At 43.4% G+C, this 19980-nt stretch overlaps 1 protein-coding gene across 3 annotated transcripts in view; it reads right to left on the minus strand.

The window, feature by feature from the left end:
* The window catches only part of LOC149804763 (uncharacterized), a 64401-nt gene that overhangs the window by 9135 nt on the left and 35286 nt on the right, over positions 1-19980 (minus strand). The gene's annotated exons all lie outside the window — the stretch shown is intronic.

The raw sequence follows: 19980 nt of genomic DNA on the forward strand, positions 1-19980 counted from the left end.
TTAGTAATTTATTCGGCATTTAATTCCAATACAGAATTACAGAATGTGTAGAGTTGGTTAGCTTTAAATAAATATAAAATTTTTATCATATATCTTAAATGTATAATTTGATTTGTGTGTAATTTTTTATATTGAGTGATGTTTAATTTCAATAAAGAATTCCTGCGTTGCAGATTTCAGGTTCTGAATTTCTTTTTCCAGTTCGAAAACAGTACCTCTCAGTACACTAGCGATGTAATATCCACATCGCAGGAATGACACCGCCTGCAAAAAATGGCCAGAATGATGACTTTCTTTCTCTGTGTCTCTCTCTCTCTCTCTCTCTCTCTCTCGATCGATCGATCGATCGATCGATCGATATGAGAGTTGTCCCATCAATAAACTGGGTATGACGAAAAGAAGTATTCAGTAGACTGGCCTTAAAAATGGGCACAAAGAACCATTAATAAATCTTTTGTAAAGGTATCAGCTTATGGAAACCACCAGTGGTGACTCGAAATTAACGTCCTTGATGAATTGTTGTGCTTTTTCTAATATTGATAATGTCGTTTAAAAAAAAGTAAAACCCATGAATCCTCATCTACGATACCGTGTTGTTAGGGTTGTCTTTTCGAGCCGGTGATGAGACAGTACATCGAGCGTGCTCTCAGTGAAAAAAATTGTTGATAACGATACATGCATCAAGAATATACCAAGATTTCGTGACTGCCCGGATAGATACATCAGTAGTAAATGGGGTCACCCTAGCGACAATGGGAATTAGCATTACAGAGACCCCTGGGTCACTCTAGCGACAATGGAAATTTAACATGGAGAAAAATCGTGGGTCACTCTGGCGACAAGGGAAATTTAACATAGAGAAAAATCGTGGGTCACTCTGGCGACAAGGGGAATTGAACATGGAGAAAAATCGTGGGTCACTCTAGGGACAAGGGGAATTGAACATGGGGAATAGAGTCTGGGTCTGTCTAGGGACAAGGGGAATTGAATATGGGATTTTTTATTTTTAATTTTTTTAAATTTAAATTTAAATTTAAATTTACAAAAAGGGGTAGGCAATGGAAAGGCTATCTCTTTTCGAGAAATATGGCTGGCCCTGAAAAGGGCCTTTGGGTTTTCTTCTTCTTCTGCTTCTAATTTCTTCTTTTTCTCCACCAAGTTCTTATTTTATCTCCAACACTCTTTCTCTTCTTCTCTTTCTTTTTCTCCTGCTCTTCTTTCTTCTTCTTCTCTTCCTCCTCTTCTTTCTTCCTCTTCTCATTTTCTTCTTCTTTTTCAATCTTTTCGTTCCATTTGCTTATTCTTATTCTTTCCTCTTCATCCTCCTTCTCCTCCTTTATCTCTTTCATGACACCACTAATCTTGTCCTTTACCTTTTTTAAGTTATTAATTTCCATCTTTACACGATGGGGACTATAGAAATAATGGTCTTCAACCAGTCTTATTAACATCTGCTCCATCATTCCTAAGTTGTCTAAAACGTCTTGTAATGTTTGTATTTTGTCCATTTGGTTAGAAGCCATCTTCTTTTTTTATTCTTTGCAGAATGGTTTGAACGACGAATACTGTGGGTTCTTATACTTAAAGCGCGTACGTGAAGGAAAACATCCCCCTAAAACGTAAAATTGATCTTACCTAGATCATGACCAAACAACGCGCGGACGTGAAGGAAAACATCCCCCTACTTTTTCATTTCATATAATAAAACCCAAACTATACTTTCTCATTTCATATAATAAAAACCCAAACTATACTCTCCACATACGCTAAGAAACAATAAACAAAATCCATAATCTACTATCCACACAATCGTACGTGAGCGGGTACAAACACAAACACACAAACACAAACACACAAACACAAACACACAAACACATACGCTAAGAAACAATAAACAAATCCATAATCTACTATCCACACAATCGTACGTGAGCGGGTACAAACACAAACACACAAACACAAACACACAAACACATACCCTCACACTATCTTAAAAAAGAGTTAGTGTTTATATTCACACTACTCTACCTACACATTGGCAAATTGATGGTTATTTCTTTTCTAGAGTATTGGGTAGCCCTGAAAAGGGCTGTTTTTTTGGAACTTCATGGACACCTGGTTAATGGTGGCACCTTCCAGGCCTGGCGCCACATACACATCTTATCCCCCAGTTACTTTTTACTTTTTTGGGGGAGAGAGCAGAGGCAGGATATGTCGCTTCAGAATCCCAATTTTCGCTCTCTGGGATTCTGAAATTTATTCTTCTTCTCTTCTTTTCCTTCTCCTCCTCCTCTTCTTTGTTTCTTCTCTCCTCCTCTTTGTATCTTCTTTCCTCTTCTTCTTTATATCTTCTCTCCTCCTCTTCTTTTTTTCTTCTTTCCTCCTCTTCTCTTATCCTTCCCTCCTCCACAATGGCTTCCGCGGCCAGTTCATTCAACAGGCGCCTGGCATATTCCAGATGCACATGAAGTTCCAACAGTTTAGACAGTCTCGTGTTCATTTTTGGTGTTGATCAATCAACAAGGGTAGCTAGACTGCCCAGCGAGTTTCAATTTATAGTGAAAGCGCGGACGTGAAGGAAAACATCCCCCTAAAAAAACATAAAATTGATGTTACCTACATCATGACCAAAAACAACAACGCGCGGACCTAAAAGAAACACTCACTCACTTTTTTATGCTACCCATCACTATTTTAAAATTTTTTATAAATCACTTCATTAGACTATCCACATACGCAAAGCAATCCAATCTAACTCCAAATATACACCTCAAACACCAAAAAAACATGATTTTAATCTACTATCCATACCAACTTACTTAACCACTTACAAACACAAACACACAAACACATACACTCTCACTATCAATAAAGAGTTAGTGTTTATTTTCACACTACTCTACCTACACACATTGGCAAATCGATTGTTATTTCTTTTCTAGAGTATTGGGTAGCCCTGAAAAGGGCTGTTTTTTTTTTGTTTGCTATGGCATTCTTTTTAGTTTCTAAGAATGCGATGTCCTCTGAGGATAGACTTTCTGGCGATAGGTCTGCTTCTTCGGAAAGAGAAGAAGAACTCTTTGGTGTCGATACGACAATCGACAAAGCCTCTGTCAGCTTCAGGTTGCTGCTGCTGCTCTTGTTGTTGTTGTTGCTGCTGTCTCTGAAGTCTGTACTTCTCTGTCCATTCTTCTTTTTCCCTGTTCATTTCTTCTCTGAAGAGCTCTTCTATCAGGTCTTCAGTGATTTTTAACATTCTCACATTCTCTATTTCTTCTGGCTTCGGTATCAGACTGTGTCTGACCCTATGCAAATTCACGTAGGCTTCGTTGAGTTTAGCTAGTTTGGAGCACATCTTCTTAGGAGGATGAGTCGACAATGGATGGTTAGACTGGAAACAACCCGGTTCTTAAAGTCAAAGCGCGGACGTGAAGGAAAACATCCCCCACACGGTTTTTGAGTCGCAACGTTTAGTGAGTGTCATGAGAGGGATAGTAAGAAATGAAAGAGCATCAATCCAACATTCTTATAGCTAAACAAAAGACAAAGGCATTTTTTCAAAACAACATTTTTTATTCAAAAATCACTTAACACTAAACAACAACTCTAACATTTTTAACAATAATCCAACAATATAACATCAAACAATTTTTTTCAAAACACAACATTTTTTATTCAAAAATCACTTAACACTAAACAACAACAACTCTAACATTTTTAACAATAATCCAACACTAAAAGTTTCTCCACTAGGTAAAGAGGGATAACAGTCTTCCATGGTTTCTAGTAATCTAGGATGACTTCTCTCAAACTGTTGATTTCTATGGTATTATCGAATTCTGCATACAGGATGACGTTCACCGTTTCATCAGGGTCTCGGTCTTTAAACTGAATTTCCACACGAATCTGGCCGGATTTTGTAGGGTGGAAATGTCCCTCGTCGCTGCCTTGGTCTGGAGTGAAATCGAAAGCCCACAAAGCGTAGCCTCCTGCATAATCCTCGTACGTAATACCGTGACTGGTATTGGTTCCTAAATGTCCGGTGGCTTCGTACAGGGACAAGTACGATTTCAAGTAATTCTTCTTGGTAAAGTCAGGTTCGAAAGGTCGGGTACACAAGGTCTTGCCATCGCGACTGACTTCGATTTTGGACACGCCAAAGTGTTGAAAGTAGAAAGGATTTTTTTCGGCAGCTCCGTTGAAGGCTGTATTCTCGACGATACCAACGATCAAACGTTTGGGTAACTGTCCTTGGAACAGATGATCTTCGATCATGGATCGCTGTCCCTTGGGAATGGTGAAGGTTTTCACTTCCACGCGTCGTATGGGATACTTGGCAGTCGTTCTGCTCAACGTCTGACTGATGTCGTTTCCCACCTTAGGTAACACTTCCACACGGCGTACGTAGAGTCTGGCTTCTAGGATTTTGGTTTTGTAACCGTCACTATCAGCCATCAAATGGAAAGCGGCACTGCTACGATTCAGTCTCAGGCGGACATCCACCCCGTTCAGCAAATACTTTTCTTGCAACCACATGTCCAAATGCAAACGATCCATCAGTTCTAAACTTGTGTCGGCTCCCGTGATTCTCTTTCTTCGTTCTACAAATCCATCATTGTTGTCTTTCTTTTCATCAGTTTCCAATATTTCAAACTTGGTAGGTTCGTCAGCTTCCCATACCACACAGGAATTGAGATGAGTGTTCTTGGCATCTATTCCGTACGTCAAGAGATTTTCCAGGTAGGCACGATAAGGGTAAGTATCCATGCTGCTACTGACCAGTTTGTTATTCAAGTACAAGTCCACTCCACTGAACAAGGAATGCATGAAATTGTTGACGGGAGCTACTGCTTCATCGTCTATAGCACCTCCAGTCTTATCTAGAATTTTGACTTTCAGGTACAAGTAACTGCTATTCAGATCGATGTAATCTTCGGGCTGTCCTTTGATTTCAAACTCGATGGGAGCGGAATCGGTCAGTGAGGAGACGGGGTGAAATTCCACCCACTGGGATTCTTGCATCGTCATCATGGTGGGGGGCATCGCAAACAGATCCAGTTCCGTCTTGGAACAAGCGCAAGATTCTCGGTGCATCATTCTTTTGTCTCTTTTCTCAATAATCGAAAACGTCTAAGTCTCGAACGGTTCTTCTTTTCTTGGCCTTTCTCGCTTGAAGTCTGGTGAAAGGGTGTTTTCTTCGTCGTCTCTTTCTGCCTTGTCCTTGCTGAATGCCTGACTCGGTAGCGTGCAGGGCATTTATAGGTGTTTCTCGTTGGCCTAAAATGTCTTTGCCCGTTTGCAGCAAGACATTTTTGCCTGCCCTCATGAAGGCTTCTTTAGGGTTTTGTTTGTCGATGATGACATTTTGGAGAAATTCTTTGCCTTGCGTCAGTGCCGCATCTTTCAAGGCGTGCAATCCGCGTGTCACCATCGGTTTCAACACCGGGGCCACCGAACGAAAGGCCGATTTTAACATATCTCCTAAACCGTGTCCTCGCTGTCGAGCAACCCCTCGGTGCACTGGATACATGACTTAAGAGTCGTGAGAGAACCGTTTTCGAAAATGGAGTTTCACCGTGACTTTTCCTTTGGTGAATGGAATATTTTGTCCCAGATCTCCTTTTATAGCAATGTTGACCGTGTCCAAATACGACTTACTGACAGGCAAATAGTGAGGATGGACAAATTCGCGGTGGACGTGGTAAGTGTTTCCACCTTCCTCGTCAGCGTTCGTGGCAGAATCCACTTTGAAAGGAATGACACGCAGTAACGGTACGGAGGTGTGTCCCACCACGTTGTACTCCACCACATCGGAATACACGAACATCAAATTCAGTCCTTGGTTCAGTTCTACCGGGGCACGAAATAACTTGCTAAAAGACTCGTTGTCGTAAACGATGGGTAATTCGTTTTTCTTGAGCATGGCCTTTCTCATGTCCATGTCTCCGCCCAACATGTCAAACAATTCAGGACAAAATAAAATGGACATGGTTTTACTTCGTTCAAATTTCATCAAGAAGCGACGAGCTGCTTTGTGGTACTCCATGGTGACACTTTTGTTGACATGCTCCAAAGCTTTCAGAAACACGACATTAAACCTGGAGGCTATGGTGCTGACCAAATGTTGACCACTAAAATAATAGCCTGGGGGAATGAACAAGTGATAGGTGGTGTACTTTTGTGTACGGGTTTTCTTGTCATATTTGACATTGCTATCCATCCACTGTTGCATTTGCTCGTCATGAACTTCCACATCAAAAAAATTTTGATTGGGAAGGACATTGAGGACTTGGGTCGGGTGAATCATTTCTACTAAAGCCACTTCCCAATGGGCTTCGTGATCTAAGGGGATGGCCTGAGGTAATTTGGCCGTGTAACAGCACAACGTGTTCTTGGGAAACACCTCCATGGAACTGTCACTGGGTAAAGTTAAGTAAAATTGGCTTTGGTGACTCATAATTCCAGAGTTCTGTGGCTGTCCGAGGGGTTAGTGGACGTCAGAGGCGTGTCTCCGTCTAAAATGGGGTTCTGGTTGTGGTTGAAGTGGTGACTGGCACTGGCACTGGACACAAGGTTCCCGGGGTTCCCGTTCGAGGTGAATTTCAGGGAGGGATTAGGAAGCAGGTAACCGATGCAACTGCTCAATAAAATGGTCCACAATTGTTTGTCTCCTTGTTGCAAACTCAAATTGGCAATGGCTGCCCCGATGACACAATAGACCACGAAGATTTGGCAGAAAAAGACGATTTGCGTTTTAGGCACACGTTCTCCACACCACACCCACAAGGGTTGTTTTTGTAAATCTTGCACAGAAGAACTGGGTGAAGGAGGAGTGGTCGACGTAGCTGCGTCTGTGTGAAAAGGCATGATGGTCACTTATTTTTATAGTCGATGACTTGCGAAGCGTCGATCCAAGAATCAAAACTGGGCGGATATCCTTTCCAACGTACTTTGACTTCTTTGACACGTCCTTTGCCCACTTTACGGGTTCTGCGTTCGAGAATGCTTTCGATGTCGTACACGTCGTCTTCTTTTTTTGGTCACACGTTGTAACTCGGGCAAATAAAACGTTCCTTTGAGCACTTCTCCGTTCATGTCTTCCAATTTATAGACGGCAGGATGACGGCCATGCACTCGTCCAGTGACGCGAAACAGTTCGGTCGTCCAGTTAGGTAAGTAACCTTTGTCAAAAGTGCGTTTGGTTTTGCCAATGCGCACCCAATCTCCTACGGCCAACTCTCCACTTTTCTTGGGGACAGCCCTCGTCGGGGACGTACCAAACAGACGCTCAAACACCAGCACTTCGTTGTCGGGAGTCACTTCTTGCGGGGCACGTCCGATGCTTCGATGGTAAGATTGGTTGTACGCTTGCACCAGGTGCGGTAAGATGTCGATGTACTTCAGAGTGTGGTGATGCGTAAAATATTTCCACATGCGTTCTTTCAAAGTGCGTTGAAAACGTTCCACGATGCTGGCTTTGGTTTCGGGATTCTCGGTGGTAAAAAAATGAATGTCACGTTTCTTTAATTCTTTTTGGAAAGCTTGGTTCAGAAATTCGGTGCCTTTGTCCGTTTGCCATCGAAGAGGGTGACGACCGCTTTGTTTCAACACCCGTTGCAGGGCTCGCACTAACTCGCTGCTCGATTTGGAAGTCAAGGGCACGACCCAGGCAAATTTGGAAAAGACGTCGATGACACAAAGCAAATATTTGTAGCCACGATTGTAGCTGGCCAAATGAGAGACATCGGCTAAATCGGCTTGCCATTGATGATCGATGCCTTCCACTCGGGTGCGACTTCTGGCAAACTTGCGTCGAATGGGTTTGTGTAAAGTGTAGGTAGCTTGTTCTTGTAACCATCGTTGCACTTGATTTTTGAACTCCTGCGTAACCTGCAGGATGGGAGGGATCGTAGTAAATGCTGGCTAAGACTTTTTCCATTTTTTTTTGTGTTGGTTGGTGTGTTAATAAGACACCCACTCTTGGAGGATGCTACTCTTTTTCTCTTGGGGTATTTTCTTGGATTGCAATGCTTTGCGTGTGCGGCCAGCAATAGGTGTCGAAGAGGAGAAGGATGTCTGAGCGGGGGATATCGGTTCTTGTTTCACTTCTGTCTTCACTTCTGTCTTCACTTTCTTTTTCTCTTGAGGAAGAAGGGGTGGCCATCATCTTTTTAATCCATCCAATTCTGGAGGTAGGTGGTGTTGTTAACTTGCGTACTTTTTCTGGTGGAGTTTGAAACCCTTCCTCTTCTTCTCCTTTCTCTGTCTTGGTCACGGGTACTGGTGGTACTGGTACTGGTACTGGTGCTGGACGTTTCATCAAGGTCTTAAAATCTTTCAGAGTGGGTAGAGCTGTTTCGTCTAAAGCTTTCTGGTGAAAGAGTTGCAGTCGTTGCAAGAGCTGACCGTACTTTTGCGATTTTTCTGTTTCGGACAAATCTTGGCGATCCATCAAGGACTGCAATTCGTGTTGTAACTGGGACATCTCGCTCAAATGGGGATTGGGAGGTAAATGCGGGGTGTGTTGTTCTTGCCACCGATGGTATTCCATCCATCGTTTGTAAGGCACTAAAGCTAGTTTTCGTCCTTCCATGGGGTTGTCAGGGGTCGATTCTGAGATCTTGGAACTTCCGAGGCCTTTTTATCTTGCTCCCATCAGTCCTCCCAACATGGTTCCCAAGACTCCTTTCAGTATGGGGCCTAACAAGAGAGGTAAAATACCTCCACGTTGCACTAACATCTTTTTTTGACGAATGGGAATTTTCTTTTGAACCATTTGGCGAAGAACGTGACGATGTTTGCCTAAGCATTGTTTCTGGTGTTTGGACAAAGGGATCGTGCCTTTCAAAACGTTCAAACAACATTCGCACACGGTATCGATGACCTCTTTGGAGGCTGTTTGAATGAGTTTTTTTCGTAGGGGTGGAGAAGCTTTGGACAGGACAGATAACATGTCCCCATGTTTGGCTAAACGTGGTGACAGTCCTTTCCTTTTCTTTCCTTGGGGTTTTCTGGAGGGTGACATCTTTGAGTCTTCAGGAGCACCAAAAAACACTGATACCCGACTTGGTCACAGGCCTTTTTTATACTGGAACGCGTCGCCACTGATTGTCTTTACGTCGTATTAGTTTGAGGACAGGCATGACACGTCGTGCAGGGGTACGTAACGGACTAAATCGAGCCAGTTCTTGCTTGGACAAATCCAGTAAACTTTGTAACATGCCCGATCTTTCTTGAACTTTGATTTTGGGAGAAGGTACTTTGTGAGCAGCAGCCACTGCCACTAAATTGGAAGGTCCTGCCACTGGGGAAGTTCTTTTGGGGGTCATCAACGGAGAAGTTCTTGGTGTGATCAACGTCTCCAAGTACTCTTCAGTTCTGGGTGTCATTAACGGAGAAGTGGACAAACGTGAAGCTGCCGGAGACGCAGTCACCGCCGTGGCAGGTCGTGGTTTGTGAGTGTAAGGTTGCGTCCTGGCCGAAGTGCCTCTCTTGCGACTAGTTTTCTGTGGACTTTTCTTTTTCTGGGGGCTTCTTTTCTTTTTCCGGGGTGGTGGTGGTGTCTGGTCAGAGGAGGGTCCTGCCACTGGAGAAGTTCTCCTTGAGGACCTGGTCTTTTTCTTCTTGGGGCTTCGTTGGACTTTTGTCTTGGGTATAACTTTGGGGGCATTAGGATCCCATCTTAAGAGTGAGCGAATGATGACCCCTCCTAGAGTACCGCTCCCTCCAGGTTTCAAAATGATTTGTTTTTTGGTTTGAGTGTCGATGCGGGGATCGGCCAGTTGGACCAAAGCGACTTTGTTTCGATCGAAAAAGCGTTTGGTTTGATGAGGAATCTGAATGATTCCTTGGAGTAATTGACGTGCCGTCACCGTGAACCATCGTAAGACTTCTTTGAGACTAGCTTCTAAGACACGAGCTCGTGTTTGTGGATCTTTTTCTCGACTGATGCCATACAAGGCACGAATCAATTTGACGGGAAGATGCGACTGAAGGGACGTCATGTTGTTCGCACTGAGAGTGAGACAGACGAAAAAGGGTCTGAGGTTTTTATAGATTTTTTATGGGGAGTGAAATGAAGTCGAGGACGGAGACGTGTACAGGACAGGCCCTCCGTCTTGGCACCAGTGGTGAAACAAGTGGGTACGAAATCGCAAATCCTCGGGAGTCGTAGGTTTCAAATCGACGAGTAAATAGGCGTGTGGCGTTTGAGTGGCATCGTCGTACGCCTGAGTCAACCAAGGCGTTCCTAACTGTTTGGCTAAGACTTGCACTTGCGATTTATCTCGAGGGCTTTTAAACAAGACCACGTAATGCGCATTGAGACTGATGGTGCGATGGGCTTTACTTTGTTGAAACAAATTTTGGGTGATGTAAACGACACTGGCATTACGGTGATGCCCTTTGCGCGTGAACCACAGTTTAATTTCTTCTTCGTCTTCTCCTAACATGTCGTCGAAAATGACCAAATGGGTTAGACGGGAGTCAGAGACGATGCCGTCGTCTTCTTTAGGAATGCCTTCCACAAACACGATGGAATCGCCTTGACTTTCTCGCAAGAGGCTGTACGCCGATTGCCACTCTTTGTAACACCACACGATTCGTTGAGGGGGTCGATCGATCAAATGATGTTTATGTTCGATCAAACGTTTGACGAATTCGGTTTTGCCTGAACCGCTAGGTCCAGCAATGAGCATGTTAAAGGGATGGCGAAGATACAAAGCCTCCCAACTGGCACGATCTAAGTGTTCGTCGATGACTTTGACAGTAGAGGAAGAGGGAGCAGAGACAGCAAAGGTAGCCATGGTGTGAGAAATGTCACTTGTGACACGAAAAACAAACAAGACAAGAGTTTATATACTTTTTCAGAACACGTTTATTGAATGTTTCAAACATGAATACGAAAGACAAAAATACATAAAAGCCAAAGGCTTAAGTACAAGAATAAAAGGCACATGATAACCATGAACGTGGAATAAACACAAGTGTCTGTACAACATGTTTTGGGTAAAGTTATAACCGGTTCTATAGTAGGGGTAAGGTCACACAAGTGTCCTCCCGAAAGGGTCTTTCAGGCCTGTCCACGACAGTCCTGTCCTGGGTGACGGGTTCTTCTGGCACCGTCACTAACACAGGTTGAAAAGTAACTTTTTTCCTTGAATAACGCTCGTGCATACTGGGTCGCCTCTTGTGTCCAAGCCTCAAAACCCTGGTCTCGGTGATGTCCAACATTTGACTCCTAACCAATCTGGTTTCTTCTTCGTCAACGACATGGTAAGTTACTTCAATGAACAATGAACTATCGATCTTGCCTAGGGTTCCTTTTTATATACAGACCAATACCGACGTGACCGTACGGTAAGGTGAAGTGATTGGGAAGTCGCACTCGCTTCTGGTATACAATTTGATAGACTTTTTCCAAGGGTCGACTGACGATGTGGTGAGTGGGTAAACGTACAATCTTGTTCGGTTGATAGGTGGTCACTTTAAAGTTTCCATCCTCTCCCGATTGCAAGGCTTCTTTCAATACCCCAAAGTTGACCACTCGACTGGTACGATGATTCAGAGTCAGTCCTTTCACTTTGCACGTCGTGTGCACTTCTCCTTGTTTGTCCCGGTATTCGTAGCCGTAATTTTTGGGGCCGCCACTGACGAAACTTAGAATCTTGTCGTCGGGATGCTCGTCTGTCCAGGCTCCTAAACGGTCTCCTTCGATGTCAGGGTGATGTTGAATCGGGTGATGGATGTAAATGCAACTGTCCGTGTCAAAGTACAGGACGCGTTCTTCTAACAGTTCTAAAGCTTCGTACAATTTTAAGCGAGCATGGGCTGTCACGTAAGCCGCAATGATGACATTTCCAAAAGGGTCGTCTTGTACAAAGTCCAGATCTTCTTCGTAATTGACCAAGATCAAATTCTCTCGAACGACGTCCACGTGTTTCATGTATTTGGTTTTGTCGTGAATCATCTGGAAGTAGCGGGAAGGTTCTGTCAAATATTCCGTCTTGGGTAAACACGGGCGTTGTGCCATTTTGCCCCACAAGCAATTTAACATCACTTTGGCAAACGATCGCCTACCTTCGTTTTTCTCGATGTGGTCTAAAGTGATGCCTTCTTGTTCGTAGTATTTCTCTTTGAATTTTATTTGGTCTTCGGGAGTGTGACACCAGGACGGATAGCCGCTGGCTTCTTGCTTCAGTTTCAAAAAGGCATCCACGTAGTCTGCGAAAATGCCTTTCTGCGTGGGTTCACCCTTGCGGTATTGTTGTGTCTTTGGAAAGTGGCAAATTTCGTACACTTCTAACAGTTGGTATCCCATGTCCAGAGCTTTGAACAATTCCACGCTGACCCAGGTTCCCGTCAAGGCACGTTCTTCCTGGCTGTGATGGCAAGGTTGGTCCTGGTTGCACGTTTCGGCACAAGTACGGCACAAGGGAAACATCAGTTTGCCTTGACAATGGTGAGGTAAGACGGGATGGTATAGGTTCGTGGGAGGCAAAACTTTACACTTGATCAAGCCTTCGTATTGTCGAATGTTTTTCAGGTCGATGTGTTCCGTCAACAATTGCGGGTGCCCTACAGGAAAGCGACAATATTTGCACACGTAGGGATACAGCGAACACACGTCCAAGTATTTGATTTCTTCTCCTTTCTCTTCGTCGGCTTGGTACAGCAAACAGGTGGCATTGGTCCTTCCTCCGTACAAACTATCCCTCGGGTTCAGCGGGTCCATGAACTGGTAACTTTCCACGAGGCGTTTAAACTCGGGATCGGTTTTCAAACGGTGATCGTACTCGTGTTCCCACATTTCCACCACTTGGTATCCTTGCTGTTCTAACTTTAGGCGTCGCTGACAAGTGTCCTGGTACAAGTCTTCCATGGTTCGTTGCAAAAACTGATTTTTAGTGTCACGGTCAGGGTAACAGACGGGACATCCGTGAAATAAGCAACCGTTAAACTCGTACACGATCTTGGGGTTTTCTAAGTCCCAGCCATCTACCGAATACGTTCCGATGGTCTTTTCGCCTCCTCCGTTGCGGGCATGCTGAATCCATTTGTCTTCCTTGTCGCACAAGTAATGTAACCAACGTAGGGCTTTGACCGAGTATTGACGCTTGACATAGTGGGTCGTTTGAGGACTGATGACAGCCACGGTCTTTTCAGGCATGAATCGTTGGCGGTACACTAAGGAACACGCTTTGGCAATGGTGCAAGCTTCTTTCAAAGGATCGACCCCTCCGTGTTCCATGAACAGTTCTCGAAATTTTCCACAGCAACGTCGTAAAATGTCCACGTGGGAACGACAATACTTTAACATTTCTTCCTGAAAGTCGAAGGGGTCAGAGGCATGAGCCTGGTACCAAGCGTAGAAAGCTTCTCGTTGTTCGGTACGCATGTTGTCGGGGTCGTAATAGTGAGCCTCAGGTAAATGGGGTAGAACGGCATGTTGATTGGCTTCCGTATTGAAAAAGTGTGGAAAGTACCCTTTAGCCATTTCTGTCCTTCCAAACGTTTTAGGCATTCGACTCAAAGGCATGGCCAAGTAACTCATCGAATCTTTAAACTGTACTTGTCCCACTTGCATGAAAATGATTTTGGCTCCGTTCAATGTGACTTTAGGACGTTCGGTGCCTTGTTCCGTATAGTATCTGAGAAGAAACTGTCCATCGTATCCGGAGAAATTGTGAGCCATCACCGTGGCATGACGATGACAATCTCCGTAACGTTCGATGTCCTCTTGGCTCCACGTCTTGTCGATGGGGTCTAAGACCCATTGGGCAAAATCGGCTAACGTGTTTGGTCCCCGAAAGATTTTTTCACGTCCTCCAGGAATCTTGCTGCAGTGAGGGCAATGACTGAAGATAGGTTCTTGAATGCACTTCTCGCACGCTCGATGAGCCACGCAGAAATTAGGAATGTGAATGCCAGTCTCTTGCATGCATTCGAAATCGAAAAAGATGAAATTGCCTTTCTTCTTGGGACCGTCCTCTTTCTCTGGTGGGGGTTGGTATTTTTGCACGTAGCATTCGTGTTCCAAGTCCACGATGTGGTGACAAATGTGACATTTTTTCTTTCCTCGACATACGTGTGCCTTGGTACTATTGGTACGTATGCCTTGTCCACAGGTAGGGCACATTCTCAGCAGTTGACAAGCACATTTCTTCTGTGAACCTTGTGTTTTCAAATGTTGTTGGTAACAGGTAGGACTGACAAACGTGCGCAGACAAGTTGAACAAGGCACTGGTTCTTCGCTCAGACAGGGTGGAGAGGCTAAACATCCTGGGCATTTCCATCCACAATGTTTGTGTTGCTCTCGATTGTTATAACCATAGTCACATTTCTCACAATAATAAACATATCCCAGGAATCCGGTGATACTGGTAATGGTATCGAAATGTTCATCGTGATGATAGACATGAATGTATTTTCCGTCCTTAAAATCTTGGCCTCGAAACAACAGAGACCCACGCATTTCTTGAGGGTGCACTTTCAAGGTGTAGCGTGGAGCTAGGGCATCTTGCAATTTTTGCATCTCAGGAATGCCACAGGGTGTGTCTTTGGACAGTCCGGCTTGTTGTAACAGGAGTTCTGCTTCGTTTCGTTGTTTGGCTCGGTCCGATCGTTGAATAGTTTTCCAGGTTCTTTTCCATTCTACCGTGTCGTTCTTGTTGGCATAGGTTCGTCCCACCACGATGGCACGGGCTAAACACATCTGGTCTTGAGGGTTGTGAATTCGGACGAGACTTGTTTTGGTGTTGCGAAGGTCGTCCACCAATAACATCTTTTTGCGTCCTGTCCCTTGAGGAAGAGATACGTGGGCCATTTTCAGTGTGGCTTTACCATCGGTGATGTCAAACTGGTCATTAGATTGTTGTACGTGTTGAATCTTGTCCATGATTTTGGAAGGGGTTAGTTCTGCGGGTCTGCTAAACTCGATCCAAACAGGGGATTTCAAACCGTCGTGATCTATGGATAGTGTCAAGCGATCGTCTTCTTTGGGTTGACATTGTCGCTTGAGTGCGGTGAGCAAAGAATCCCACATCTCGGTGATAAACCCTTCTGCTTTCTCCAAGGGTACGTCGGCCTTGAAATCTTTAAACTTCACCGTGTAGGTGTAAGCCGTGGTTCTAAATTTTCTAGAGGAGCGCTTTTCCGTCTCTCGAATGGAATAGTACTTTTCAGGGTTGACTAAGGGTGACGAACTTGGTTTAGAGGTTTCAAATTCTGGTTCACTCATGTCCTCTTCAAAATCACTGGCATGAATTTGTGCCAAGATTTCAGCCCTGGTACGAGGCGATAGATCACGTTTCTGCCTCTTACTTTCTTCTTCTTCTTTCTTCTCGAATGAATGGGATCGTTTCATCTTGAGTGCAAAACGTCAAATGACTCAAGTTTAAACACCATAGACTAATTTATAGTCTTGGCAAACCAGCGTATATAAAAAGGGTGTGTGTCTTGTCCTTTCACTATTCATTTCACTCTCAAACCGAGGAGAACGATGGAAGAGACTACCCAGATGGAACGTTTCGTCAGAGCTTTGCGAGGGGTCATTAGAAAATTCTCTTCAGACCAGCCGACGGACTATTCTCCTTCCTTTCGAGATAAAAGTCAAGATACTTGCTATATCTGTCAGAAGAAAGGGCATTGGTCTTCAGAGTGTCCAGACCGTCAAAAAAGAACAAAAACAGGGACTAAAAGAGACAAAAGTCAAGATACCTGTTATTATTGTAAAGAAAAAGGACATTGGTCTCCAGATTGCCCAAAAAAGAAACAAGAGGAGTCAGAAGAAAAGAAGGATTCTTCAGAAGAAGAGAGGGATTCTTCGGAAGAAGAGAGGGATTCTTCAGAGGAAGAAGAGGAAGAAAGAAGACAATTCTATTTACAAGAGGCAAAGAAACAGGAGAAGAAAAGAAGAAGGGAAGAAAATGAGGAGAAAGAAGAGGAAAAGACGGTGAAGAAATTCAAAAAACAGAGAGACTAAATAAGGAGAAAGAAGAAGTCAATGAACTTTTTATTAAAGTGTTGTGTTGTGAATTGTGGATTGGATTGTAAAAAATGGAGAGAAGAATACATGAATGATATAAGGTAAGTGTCTTTGAGTTTTGATTTTAAAATAAGAAGCTATACTCACGCACTCATACACAGACACGTACTATAAGGGTAAAATGGGTGGGGTTTATTTTTGAGTTATTGGCAAATTGAAATTGTATTTCTTTTCGAGAAATGTGGGTGGCCCTGAAAAGGGCCTTTTTTGGTGTAGGGGTGAGTTTAACCAATCAACTTTAACTGCCTTAAGCCTTTGCCACGGCCAAGGCCTACTTCTGATGATTGGGTTGAAATCACTAAGGGTGGTACGATAGGCTTAGTCACAGGGTTGGCGTGTTTAGCTCGGGAAGGTCGTATTCTCTTCGGTCGTGATAAAGAAGTCTGATACATTTGTTTCAGACTCCTTAACTCCGCTAAAATGTCCAACAGTACCGTAGTCGTTTGATTTTCACCCTCTTGTTTCTTTGCTGCTACTTCTTCTTGCTGTTGTTGCTGTTGTTTTTTTCTTACCTCTTCTTGTTGCTGTTGCTGTTGCTGTAGGAGAAAAGCTTGTTCCGCTTCCTTTTGTCGTTGCATAAATTTCTCCAATTCTTCTTTCTGTCTCTGTCTAAAATTCTCCACTTGCGGTAATGAAGAAGGTAACGAAGGTTCCGGAACAAATTCTTGCGAGGTAAGAAAATCCACAAAATCCCAATGTACCTCTTCTGAAAGTAAGTCCGGGTTCCCTTGGGCAGTCTCCCCTGCTGGTGCACCCCAATGGATCGTTTTCTGAGTTTCCGTCATGTTGAATCACTGTCGCATAGATTGACTGCACACAAGCGCTAACGAATCTATATAGACCACGTGACGTCACAGACTGCTCTCTTCGGATTGGATGCGAGCTGACTGAATTTTGTAACGCGTGTTCGGATTGGTGAATGAATTCAATCCGTTTCAATCCTTCCTGTACCTATAAATAAGCGCAGTTCACTGCATTGATTCACCTATTCTCGTCGCTTCAAGATGTGGACCACAGTTGAGTCATCCACCCTTGTGTCTTCCATGATGTTTAGGACGGACATGCTCATGTATGTCAGGTCCAAGTGGACTGTTGTTGATAGGACAGATACTAGTCAATGGATGAGGAGAGTTTACATAGAAAGACAAGGATGTCTCAAGAGGGTACTTGTGTATGGACCGGCAGTTAGAAGGAGTTTAAGAAGAAGAAGAAGAAGATGTGACAGATGCCATCTATGTTAATATTAACATAAACCCAAAGGCCCTTTTCAGGGCCAGCCATATTTCTCGAAAAGAGATAGCCTTTCCATTGCCTACCCCTTTTTGTAAATTTAAATTTAAATTTAAATTTAAAAAAATTAAAAAAAAAAATCCCATATTCAATTCCCCTTGTCCCTAGACAGACCCAGACTCTATTCCCCATGTTCAATTCCCCTTGTCCCTAGAGTGACCCACGATTTTTCTCCATGTTCAATTCCCCTTGTCGCCAGAGTGACCCACGATTTTTCTCTATGTTAAATTTCCCTTGTCGCCAGAGTGACCCACGATTTTTCTCCATGTTAAATTTCCATTGTCGCTAGAGTGACCCAGGGGTCTCTGTAATGCTAATTCCCATTGTCGCTAGGGTGACCCCATTTACTACTTACATCATCACCGATAACAAAATCGTGCTGTTGGAATTAAAATGTCTTTTCCACCGTGGCGTGAGCAAGCTAGCAGAATATTACCTCCCGCAAATATTATAATCATCAGGATTAAATGTTACTCCGGTGACTGATCACAGTTTATTTATCGACGCGGTTTTACACAAATGTACAATGACTTGTTTAGGGTTAAATGCTTGGGACGATAAAGGGTTTCACTGTATGGCTTATGTTCTTTAATAGGATCCTTTCGCGATGGGAATCATATCATTATTCCATGAGAATAAAATGACAATACAAACCGACTTAGGGTCGTCATGCGAAGCAGATTTGTTGAAATTATTATCGTCAAAACCAACCACAGTGTTTTCTGTTTTTACATTAAGATAACGTTTCGATGTATACAGGGCCGGCGCTACCATATAGGCAAACTAGGCAGCCACCTAGGGCGCTGATTTCAGGGGGCGCATTTAAAAAAAAAAAATATTGTTTATAAATTTTGAATATGATATATTCGGGGGGGGGGGGCGCCAAAATCTAACTTTGCCTAGGGCGCCAGATAGTCTGGCAGGGTCTGGCGCCGGCCCTGGAAGTATTCGTATCATGTAATAGAATTTCACGAGAAGAAACATTAGGATGAGCACGCAATTGCAATATTACTGTTCAAACTTTTCGCTGCCGTGTTTCATCACGTTGATAAAATACCACAAAGAGACGTTATCGATCGATCGGTAGCACGGATTTTCGATTTGATATATCCTGATGCAGTCCCAGCGATGCTGGGCGGGACATGTTGTACGCCTGTCAGACCACCGGCTGCCAAAGAGACTCTACGATGGCGAGCTACAGAAAGTACAGCGATCCCACGGAGGTCAGAAGAAACGCTTAAAGACAATCTGAAAACTGCATTGAAAGCGTTCAACATAAACCATGATTCCTGGGAGCAAACAGCAAGCGATCGAGTCACACGGCGTTCCAAGTTGTGTGAATCTAGCAGGACAGCAACTGCAGAGCTGAAGAGGCAAGCCAGAAGAGTGCGTGTCATTAATCATCTTGGAGACTTCCCAATCATCTCTTGTCCCTTATCAAACGAACATTCCGTGCAAGGGTTGTCCTCATCAAACAACTGCGCATGAACAGACCCGAACTTTGCCCCTCCAACCTTCGGATGACTAGAGTGGTTCTCGTCTTCTCGACGGACGAACAACATTAAACAAAAAGCTGGCCGGTATAGTATATAACAATGGCACAGTGGAAAACTTATCAGATGTTCAGTAATTACGAGGCTGATGCGAATGGTAAGGTTCGGCACAATCTACGGAACGTTTTATTATAATAACAGGTTAATTGATAATCCAGGATCAAAGCATCAAGGCTCAGATAAGTAACTCATACGTTAATCAACATCGATTTGTATTTGAATGTCACCGAGGGATCATCCCATAGGGCTACGTTATTAACCACGTAAACGGTGATAGACTTGATAACCGTTTGGTGACTTTTGATTTAGTTACGCAGAGTTCAAATTTTAAACGCGAAAGAGCAAGGAAACAAGCTAAAAGGGTTAAGCAAACGAGTATCTTTCAATGAAAAAAGTGTTAAAATTTGGGGATTTACTCGATAACGATCAATTATATCTGCGATGGAATCCAGAAAACATCAGTCAAAATTAAAAAAGTCCGGTTAACATTTCGAGTCAAATTTTAATCCAAATATTCCCTCTGGTACATTTTCCGACATCTCGTTACGGACACAATTCGGCAATCATATAATCGATGATTTTCAACTCTTGAATGAACTCATGCATGACAAAAGTTTTCTGTAATTTTATTTATTTGAATCAGTTTACTATATCCCTTACAGTATTTACCTGTAAGTCAACATACTCTAAATAATTATAAACCCTGCTGACATGGCCTTGGTGGAAATGTGTGTCACTGAACGCCATGTTAAGATAATACTTATAAAGCAGAAAGAATGCTAGACCGATTGTTTTCACGTTCAATTTGTTTTTTTTTTCATGCCATAACATGTTAACACTAATCGTTGCACTAATATTAGGAATATTATCCGATATTTTTGTTTAAGTGTCAATGTTTAATTTTTGATTAATAGTCAGATATTTGTCTGCTGCTGCAGGATCAACCATGTTTCCCTGTTGGGATATCATCAGCGTTTCGCTTGAAGACATCGGCATCTTTTAAATCACGACTGATATCCTGAAAGAACAATTCGAGCAAACATGGTTGAAGATTAAAACTTTCCAGGTAATTATAGGCCGCCGCAACAAAAT

The sequence above is a fragment of the Sinohyriopsis cumingii genome, chromosome 2, assembly GCF_028554795.1.
Source record: "Sinohyriopsis cumingii isolate HCF-2022 chromosome 2, ASM2855479v2, whole genome shotgun sequence".
Taxonomy (NCBI): Eukaryota; Metazoa; Mollusca; class Bivalvia; order Unionida; family Unionidae; genus Sinohyriopsis; species Sinohyriopsis cumingii.